Source organism: Amblyomma maculatum, chromosome 1, assembly GCF_055883805.1.
Source record: "Amblyomma maculatum isolate TAMU_Amacu chromosome 1, ASM5588380v1, whole genome shotgun sequence".
In the NCBI taxonomy this organism is placed as follows: Eukaryota; Metazoa; Arthropoda; class Arachnida; order Ixodida; family Ixodidae; genus Amblyomma; species Amblyomma maculatum.
In genome coordinates, this window is record NC_139344.1 from 403,318,121 (window position 1) to 403,327,743 (window position 9,623).

General features: G+C 45.3%; 1 long non-coding RNA gene across 1 annotated transcript; it reads left to right on the plus strand.

Annotated features, from left to right (window-relative positions):
• Positions 1-644: 644 nt before the first annotated feature.
• On the plus strand, positions 645-9,378 carry LOC146208718 (uncharacterized). The gene is made up of 4 exons (XR_014703400.1): positions 645-695; positions 3,125-3,195; positions 5,636-5,709; positions 9,291-9,378. It is a non-coding gene; the product is annotated as an uncharacterized LOC146208718 (long non-coding RNA).
• The last annotated feature ends 245 nt before the right edge of the window (positions 9,379-9,623 follow it).

Here is a 9,623-nt window from a genome sequence, read left to right on the forward strand (position 1 = left end):
GGGCTCGGTCAGGTGGCTTTGGGGAATTATGACGTCGAGGTTAGCCATAAAGTTTCAAGCTTTGATTTTATCTCATAATTCCGCCAAACCGAAAACTAATAAATGGTTTCACTTGCAACTGTCTTCTCCATAGCGTCCGCCATGATTTTATGTACGTTCCACCTGTACGGAATGAAGTGCCTTGCCCGTCTCGACACGACATTCAAAATTTTATTAAGGGAAGGTTTGGCTACAAAGTCAGACCAGTGAGAAACCATAGGCCGACACATAAGGGAAGACTGATGTAACAGAAGTCTGACATTTGAAAAAGATTTAACGAAGGTATGGGATATAAGCGGATTAGAAAGGGCGTATTCTCGGTATCTCGTCCGTATGAAATAGGTCACCCATGGGTTTCATTGGTTTTCTGATATTTTTCTGCACCTAATCGTTTTTGACCTTTTTCATTTTATATCAAGTGATTATAAATTGCGTGTTTCCCTCCTTTTTTGGTACATTACACCTTTGAGTTATATGGCCCCTCTCGCATATCTATATGTTGTTCCGCAACAGCCCTCTCATTTCTCTCCTTCTATAGCCCAGTCTGGGTGTCCTCTTGGGAAGCCAAAGGTGCCCTCGATTGAGTTCCGCAGCGTGACGTCGGCGGGTGATCCGGGGAGATCTGGTGTGATCTATGATTGGCCGGTGCCCAGAAGGTGATAACTACTTCGATATCCTGCACGCAATGCACCACTTTGGTGTGATTTCCTGGTGTAACCACTGGAGCTACAGACATGGCGCGGATGAGAATGCCCGTGTGCATGGCGGACGTATCGACAGGAATACCCGCGGGAATGAAATGCACATGCGAACCTCTTAGTGCGCTTGTGTTTGGATGTCAGTACTCTACGCTTCGCTGTATGTTACCGCGGGGAGTAACTGATACCAACAACACCAATGCATTTTCCCTGTATTGGACGATAGCTTATACAACTTATGGCTTATACAATGCAACAAATAGCAACAAGTTGCTTATACAGCGGCCGAAAAGCCGTTCGCGTCGTAGTAGTACAGTAATTGTAGCTTTGCTGCACAGCGTGTCGGAAATAAGGGGCTACGTAAAAAGAATCGTGTCATGGTAATTCGGTGTTCTAGGGATTGATGCTAGCTAATGCAATTTCAAAGCTTTACAATGCATAATTGATGAATTACTTGAGTTGAAATAGTCGATAAAGGGCAATTGGCAAAAGAATTGAAAAAGAAGTGAGAAATTGATAAAAGTTGTCTGAAACACGCGAAGTGTTAATTAATTAATGAATAATAGAACTAAAATAGAGTAAAAATTGAAAAAAGGGGTTTAAAATGTGGCAAATGCTCAGAATCAAGAGCCAATGAATGATTGTACTATTTAAGAAATTGGAGAAACAACGCGTTCCGCCCAATGCGTACTGCAACGCACCACATTTTATAAAGTGCCGTTCGATCCTTACGAGGATTTCAGGTCTCGGCAGACTATAAATGAAAACAAAAACTCAAATTAAAAATAAAAAGTAACAAAACATCGTCAGTGACCGTTTTCAATCGTGTCATATGCTTAACCGCGGAGCTCGTGTCCCTTTATTTGTTTGTTTTATTTGTGCAGTGTTAAATGCGAACTAATACTTTTGTCTGTTGTTTTGCACCTATAGAAGGGATGAGCTTGGGCATTGTTTTGTGTCCTTTGCTTTCTTCATTCCATGCTACAGCGTTTTGTCCAGGGCACATGTCAATCGTTGACTCCTTTTACTTCGAGCCCTCGCCTTCGTTTGCCTGCCTGGGGCAAGGGTTGCCGATATAACAGCACAAATGTTAATATACTGTTTGGGTACTTCTGAGATTTTTCAAAACTATGGCTCTTAGCCACACAACATCGCCGTTAAGCTGCTGCATTTGGTATGCTTCCTACTGATATCAGCGCAACGTCTGTATGAAAACGCTTTATATATAGACTATGTCTGGTGATGACGTGCTGTGGCAGCGGCACACGTTTCGTACTAGCAGCTCTGTTACAATTGGTCGTGCTCTTTATCTCGTTCCGTGTATGTCAAAGGTATGGAACAACGCTGTTTGTTGTCAATTGGGGCAATTCCTCTTGCACCAAACTGCGATGAGAAAGAATTCAAACGACTGGGGCTTATAATAGCTGCAGTTCGAAATGTTTATCGCAGCCACTGCGCACGACTTCCTTCACCGATCTTACGTTATTTTTAACTCCGCTGTCGTTTCTTACGGAAGACATGGTCGCATTTTCTCGCGCGACAAGCGCTCTAGAAAATGGGTTCTTCATTTTGATGACTAATATGACATCGTCTTGTCCCCAGCTTGAAACTACCGACTGAGGCTGAACACAAAATTGAGTTAATAAAAAGATAAATATAGTTCTTTTTATTAGCTTGGCAATTAGTAAACTTTTACAACACATTTTGACAGCCACTGTTAAGAGTTTGTTCTTGCGCATACCTTGATGATTTAGATTATTTTCAGATATTTTTGAAAGCGTTGCCTGAAGTACTCTCGATATATTAATATTTTTCTATACATTAACGAGCGCACCCATTTCTACGCATATTCCTTCTTAAAGTCTTATTAGGATTTTGATTCTGGCAATCTACCTAGAAGCGTTAATTGTCATAGAAGGTTCTCACACTCTTCCCTTTCTCCCACCCGATCGCGTTCCACACAACAATCCCATTAGTGTATACCGTGTCGTTTACACCGCTGTGGGTGAAGGTAGCGCTGGTGGGCATTTTTGAGTTCGCAGCTTTGAACACTACATGCTGGCCTTGCACATATATGAGACGGCGCCTACACTAACGCGCAGGGTTAACATCCGAGTACAGAGCAACCCCACCAAAAATTCCAGAAACGGCTCGGAAATACTCGCTTTTGTAGTTGTTTGTAGTTCTGGAGCGGCGATAACCAGAATATTCAAGGACGGTGTTTTGTGATTATAAGTTTGGTCGCAGTGAAACGTTATATGTAAATTAAAAGAAATCTGTCACGCAACCTTTTCATATCTGTGGACACCAAAAGCTTCAGAAATCAAGCATTTTCGCCCTGGCTTGTGCCACATCGACTGAGCTGAGGACCACGTCGGTTGATGCAGGTTGCCAACTCGGAGACAAAGCAAGGTGCCAGGGCATCATCTGCCTACCGCCGCTGTTTGCTGTGTGGCCGGTGAGTGCTGACTTAGTGTTTTGTTCTTTACCGCTGAGCCCTGCGGTAAGTCGGTGTGTATGAGGTAGCGATGCTCCGAAGTGAATATGCATCTGTGACAGGGCAGACGGGAACCAATAAGGGAGCAGTGTCCTCTGCTAAATAGGGGGCGCCTTACTGCCCATTATGGGACAATTCTGTTCTGTCGTGGCCGAAGAAAGACACAAACGCAGGCAACCAGGAACGGAAGTGGCAGGAACGGACGTCTCGGCTTATATAGCCCTTGTCTTGCGCATGCGCTTAAGCTGACATCAGATATCACATTCTTCTCTTCTTAGTGAAAACAAATGCAATTTAATTGCTACTCTGCTTCTTCCTGTAATCTTGTAGTGTATCGGTCGGTGGATTTTCGCACACGCGAGTAATGGCGCTGGTGACTGGTTCCGTGTAGAATTGGGCTTCTCTGCTTCGAGGTTGGACCTGATTGCGTCATGAGCTCCGGATTGCCTCCTCCTGAAACCGTTTATGGGTCGGGTGGCAGTCTCGGTTACGGCTTATCGTCAGACCGGCTTGGCTCTGGTGCGGTTCCCCGAGTTTGATCCATTGGAGAAGGTTGAGTTTTCTCCTCTTGAGGAGAGAATTCTTGACGAAGACCTATTTGAACTTCTGAGCCTCCCAGACCGATACCTTCATTCCATTAAGATGTTAACTGTGTCGCATTATTGGTGGCTTCATTCCACGTTGTAGTTTGTCTTGACCGTAGGTGGTCAACGTAAATGAACTGCAGTCGACCTTGAACTCTTAACATGTGACTGGACTAACAACTTGTTCGACCGTACCTTCGTGACATGACACAGGCTCACCTCGTGTGGTATTCACGTGTGCTTCATCAACTACGGAGAAGGAATCTTCGGGGCCTCTTCGGTCGTTGCGTTGTTCAGTGTCTCTTCTTAGACGTTCATCTATGCCTCCCGCACAACTTGGATTTAGAAGGGACAATGTAATTCTGGGCAAACGCTTCAGGAAAACTTAGCTGGTGTGCGCGAAGTTATTGAGTGCGGAATATGTCTATAGAAAAGCAGGACCTTATTCTAACGTTCTTGTACTGTACTCTTCACGCCAGCATTTGCATCGCTCAGAACCTATTTTAGGAAAGCTTCTTTATTTCTCACCAGTCGCTCTGCGGCACCATTAAAAGCGGCAGTGAATTGTAGGCCATTGTCGGTAACAATTTCTTCGGGGAAGCCGTGGGCCGCGAACAATGTGTCCAGCTTATCCAGTGTCGGCCATGTCGTGGATCTCATGGCGAACACTTCAATCCACGTAGAGTACGCGTCTACGAAGGCTTGTAGATTTACGCCGTCTTTTACAGCATAGTAAGCGTGAATCCTATCCCAAACTTCTGTTGGATACCTCCAGGGTTGCAGAGGCCGGGTACCTTGACAAACTTGATCATTTCGAAGTTTCTCTTATGTTTTTGTCGAGGGAAGGCCACCAGACGGATGCCCTCGCCAGCCTCTTCATGCGAGTCATTCCTGGGTGACCGTCATCTAGCAACGAGAGCGCATGCAGTTTGTGGCACGATCACCAGATTTCTCCAAGCCAAGCATCCCTGTTCTGCAGACAGTTCATCTTTGAGGAAGGAAAACGGTCGCAGTTCTTCAGAGCAATGCTCTGGCTATCGCGAAAAAACGTAGCATAAAATGTGCGTTAGTAGGTAGTCTCGCTTCGTTTACCGAGCGACTTCTTTAGCTGTTAGCGGGGTTGCATCAAAAACAGCCAAACTCTCCGGCTCATCATTGCTTGAAGCGGTCGACAGCGGTAGTCGTGATAGTGCGTGAGTAACTTCCATTTTCTTGCCGTTCTGAAACTTGAAATCATATTGATACGCTGTTAAGGACAAAGCCCACCTCTACATCCGTGCAGCTGCTAAAAATGGCAGCGGCTTGTCACGCCCAAGAAGTACGATAAGCGGCTGATGGTCTGTGCAAAGAGCGAACTTGAGCCATACAAGTAAGGATGGAGCCGCCGCAACCCATATATGAGCGCGAGCTCTTCTTTTTTACCTTGAGCACAGTTTTGTTCGCTACTTGCTAAAAGTGCACGAAGCGGATGCGATAGGCCGCTTAGTTCCGTGTGGCATTTTATGGAAAATGACAGCTCCAAAGGCCAATTTTGTGATGTTACTAGGTTCTGGGGCATCCCTCGATGTTTTTATCTTCTCAGCAGTGGGATAAATTTCCTCCTTTGAAACTGTGTGCCCTGGGTAGACAACTGAATCGCAAAAAAAACTTTCACTTTGCTTCTTTTAGCTTGATGTTGTGATCGCTTAATTGCTTCAGGACGTTAGTGGTATTGTTGTAACAGTTTTCTGTGCTGCTGCCTGTGATTCTGACGTCTATGTAGTATCCGACGTTAGGAATTCTTTCGACTGAGCTGAGGGCCACATCTGTTGATGCAGGTTGCCAACCCGCAGAGAGCACAACAAGTTGCCGCGGCACCATGCGCCTGCCGCCGCTGTTTGCTGTGTGGACGGTGAGTGCTGACGCCGCGTCTGTTTTTTTACTCCTGAGCGCTGCGTTAAGTGGTTGCGTATGAGGTAGCGATGTTCCGAAGTGAAGGCGCATCTCATTGACGGGTCAGATGGTAGTGGTGCAGTTGTAAGGGCATACCGTTTATGTCACCAATAAGGTATCAGTGTCTTCTATTAAATAAGTATGGACTTACCTTCCATTGTAGGGTTATAAACTTGCTATAAAAACAGAGATGTTACCAGTGCCTCGTCACCTACACCCTTCTGAAGCATCCCCGATACACTTCTCGTTCAGGGCTTGGCTGTAGTTCGGAGGAGCTCTGCTGAAATGTACTTGACATTTCGCCTCACGCGATGTAGCTCACACTTTTTTTTGCAGGCGATCAAGACCTAGACTCAGTGGTTTGTTGATCATGCGTATTTAACGTGATTCACAGCGATTTTATTGAACACCACGTGCAGATATGACGCAATATCCGGAGCTACGCATTACGGTGGGACTTCTAGCCCACATTGCTTTGAGGTATTAAACCGTCGTAAAACGCCGAACAAGGCTGATGCATTTTTTTCCGGCAGTGTGTGGAAAGAAGACACTTGTGAGTTCATCAATAATTACAGCACAATACCGAATATTTTTGAAATATATGCGCTATAATTGCCGATTGTGTACCGCATGCATTCGGCCCTGTTCCTTGAGTGACATATGCACTATGCGCACCATGCCACCTTTTCTTTCTTATCCATTCTCCGAACGTTGTTTTTCTTCTCGAGAAAATACGAGTATGAGCATGCACAGAAACGTCTACAGGTTTTCCCTCTGAATTTAATCCTAGCGCCAGCGGAAATAATCTGAGCGCTGACTAATATAATCTAAGCACCATGTAATTTAAATCGAATGCCAGGCATTTAATCATAGCGCCAACATATTTAATCCAAGTGCTAACTCGAATAATGTCAGCGCCAACCAATTTAATCCGAGTGCCAACGCAATTAATTTAGCTACATGTAATTTCATAAGCCAAACATTACACAGCCAATGCCCAAAGCAGACGGCAAGTTTTCCGCCTCCGTTAACTCGGTGCCGAATTGTCGTCTGTTTTTGCGCTATGTTAGGAGAATGGATGAAAGCACAGACACGTGAATTCACTATTAGAAATAGGTGTACTTTCTTTTGTAAGAAATAGAAATGTTTTCTCAAGAGCCTAAAACAAAAACTGCTAGAAACGCAGAAGACAAGAGATTTCAAAGCAGGCGGCAATCTTCGCGTCTCCGTTGTGTGTGCCGCGTTGTCGTCTGCATTTGCATGACGGAGTAGAGCCCGACGGTGGTGGTGCGTACTCGTATACTATAGGCAGGTGGTCTGCGCGTTTTCATCAGTTTTGTATGAATTTAAAGCGCGTTAATTTCTTCCATGGAAGCTCATGAGCAGTGCCTTGACATCCTAATCGGGCACCGAAAACGGGGACTGACGTTCAAGCCTCCAGGTGCACCAAGAAGAAAGAACAGCAAAGTCTGCGAGCATGACAGGGCCAGAATTCTCGAAGTGTCGAGGTATGGAGGAGATGTGAAAAAATTGGCAGACACGCTGGGCATCAATTTAAAGCGTTGAAGAAAGGCGGAACATCGAAGAAATTCGGAAATGAGGTAGTAACGGCTCTAAAAAATATTGTGGATAACAACCCGGCTTTCACGCTAAAGCAAATAAAGCAAGCAGTGGAAGAATTGCCGGGAATTGCCATCAGCACAAGTAGCATTGATCGCTTACCGGATTCCCACGGTTACGCTATGAAGTTGATGACTCAGAGGCCGATTGACCGCAACAGAGACGACGTGAAACGCAGCCGCAAAACATACATCTAATGGTTGCAGTGTGAAGGACCTCACTTGTGCAGGTTTTACATCGATGAGACTAACTATAACATATGATGTTCAAGGAGCTTCGGCCGTGCAGTGAAGGGACAGCCTGCGGTGAAGACGACGACTGGCACCAAAGGATCAAACCTTACCCTTCTCGCCTGCATGTCCGCAAATGTGCGCAAATGCATGTGCGCAAAGTCAGCTTTCCTCAACGAGCGGAGAAACCTGGTGCTAGTAACTCCTCCCGGAATGACTAAAAAGGAACATCGACGCAGTTTGTTGCTCGACGTTGCCCGACACTCTATGCAGCAAATACAAAGGGTAGAGTCTGCTGCTTTTAACCGCCATAACATTTCTTTTATACTGGCAGCTTTGCATGAAGACTACATGTAAAACTTTCCGAGTTACACTTAGACCTGACTAATGTCTCCTAGAAAATAAAATTGCATTTCAGTCGGCTGCTTCCGTGCTTGTACGTGCTTATAGTTTGTTGGCGACCTACGCCGCTAGGATTGCCGCCCAGGCAAATTAAGTACTGCTGCTAAGTTGACCATAGTTAGAAGCCAGTAGCTATTCCTGGCCTCAGTTGTAAGCTCCGCTGTACATAGTTTCATTCACCCTACCGTGTCGCGGCCAGACTGAATACAGGGGCGCGCTATCTCTTTCCGTGGTAGCGTTCCGTGGTAGCGTCACGCCGAAACCAACTGTGCGTTACACTGATCCTTTTCTGCTAGTGGTGTTAAATCTAGATTAGAAACAAATACATTTCTCCACCGGTTGCAATTTCTAAAAACAGCCGGCTGTTGTGTGAAGGCCGCACTTGCCATCAGCATGCAGATTCAGTGCATATGACAACCCATGATAAACAGTGCTGAACCAAACAATTAGAAGATGACAGGTATATTTATTCACTTGCCATGCGTCTAAGCTAAAAGGGGCAAGAAACTTGTCACAAACCGCATTTTTTTTTTCAGCTGCACGTTGTTCTTGGTTGTTGCAAGATATAAGAACAAAGCAAAATAGTGCATGCAGATGTGACGCTTACTCGTCGCTTGGTCTGGATGTGATCTCAATTACTGTTTATTTCTAGAATTCATGTTTCGTGCTTTGGAGCTCTCCACTACATTCATTTTCCACATGTGGATTAAATAGATTGGCACCCGGAATAAATTCGCTGGCGCTTGTATAATTGCGTTGACACTCGGATTAAATTGGTTGGCGCGGACATCATTCGAGTTGGCGTTTGGATTGAATATGCTGGCGCTATGATTAAATGCTTGGCACTCGAATTAAAATACATGGCGCTTAGATTATATCAGTTGGCGCTCAGATTATTTCCGCTGGCGCTAGGAATCAGTTCAGAGGGAAACCTGGTACATTTCTGCCAGGCACACACTACACGCCTGGAAAGACATCGACACTTATCAAGCCCTGCTGCAAGCGTGCTGATGACATCGAGCTGTGCGATATATGACCGAGAATGACGCCAGGAAAGTTTTCAACGAACTGCGCTCTGCAAGAGTACGCCAGCTTTATTCCTCCCGGTGTCCTTTATTGAGAAGGTATACGGTAGTACGTGGAGCCAGAGCATGTAGTTGGGGGCAACGTGTGTCAAGAGATGTTAATATGCTTTCTTAGATGAGAGATATACATTTTCGTGGCTTCAACGCGTCCCATAAATAAAACATGCCTGACATTAATCGTCCTACTCATTTTTTCAATGCAGAGAAACCTTGCACACTTGCGGTTTCGGGATTACCCACCCTCAGTGAGTTCCTGATGGCTTCGGATGGCAGTGACAGATCTTCTGCAACGCGTGAGTGTGCAGTCAATAGTATTTGCAGCTGCCTAATAAAGAGGCTTGGTTGGCTTTTAGGGTGAGAAAACAGCCCTACCTACATTAGAAAGATACTACCTACCAATACCAAACTTCCTATGCCATATGAACAAAAATATTGGTGCAGAACTGAAAAAAGCCACAGACAGTTGGTTTTTGTGATACGCCTATGTCACTGGCCGCCATACGCGTATATGTGCCCTTAATTCCTTATACGATCGA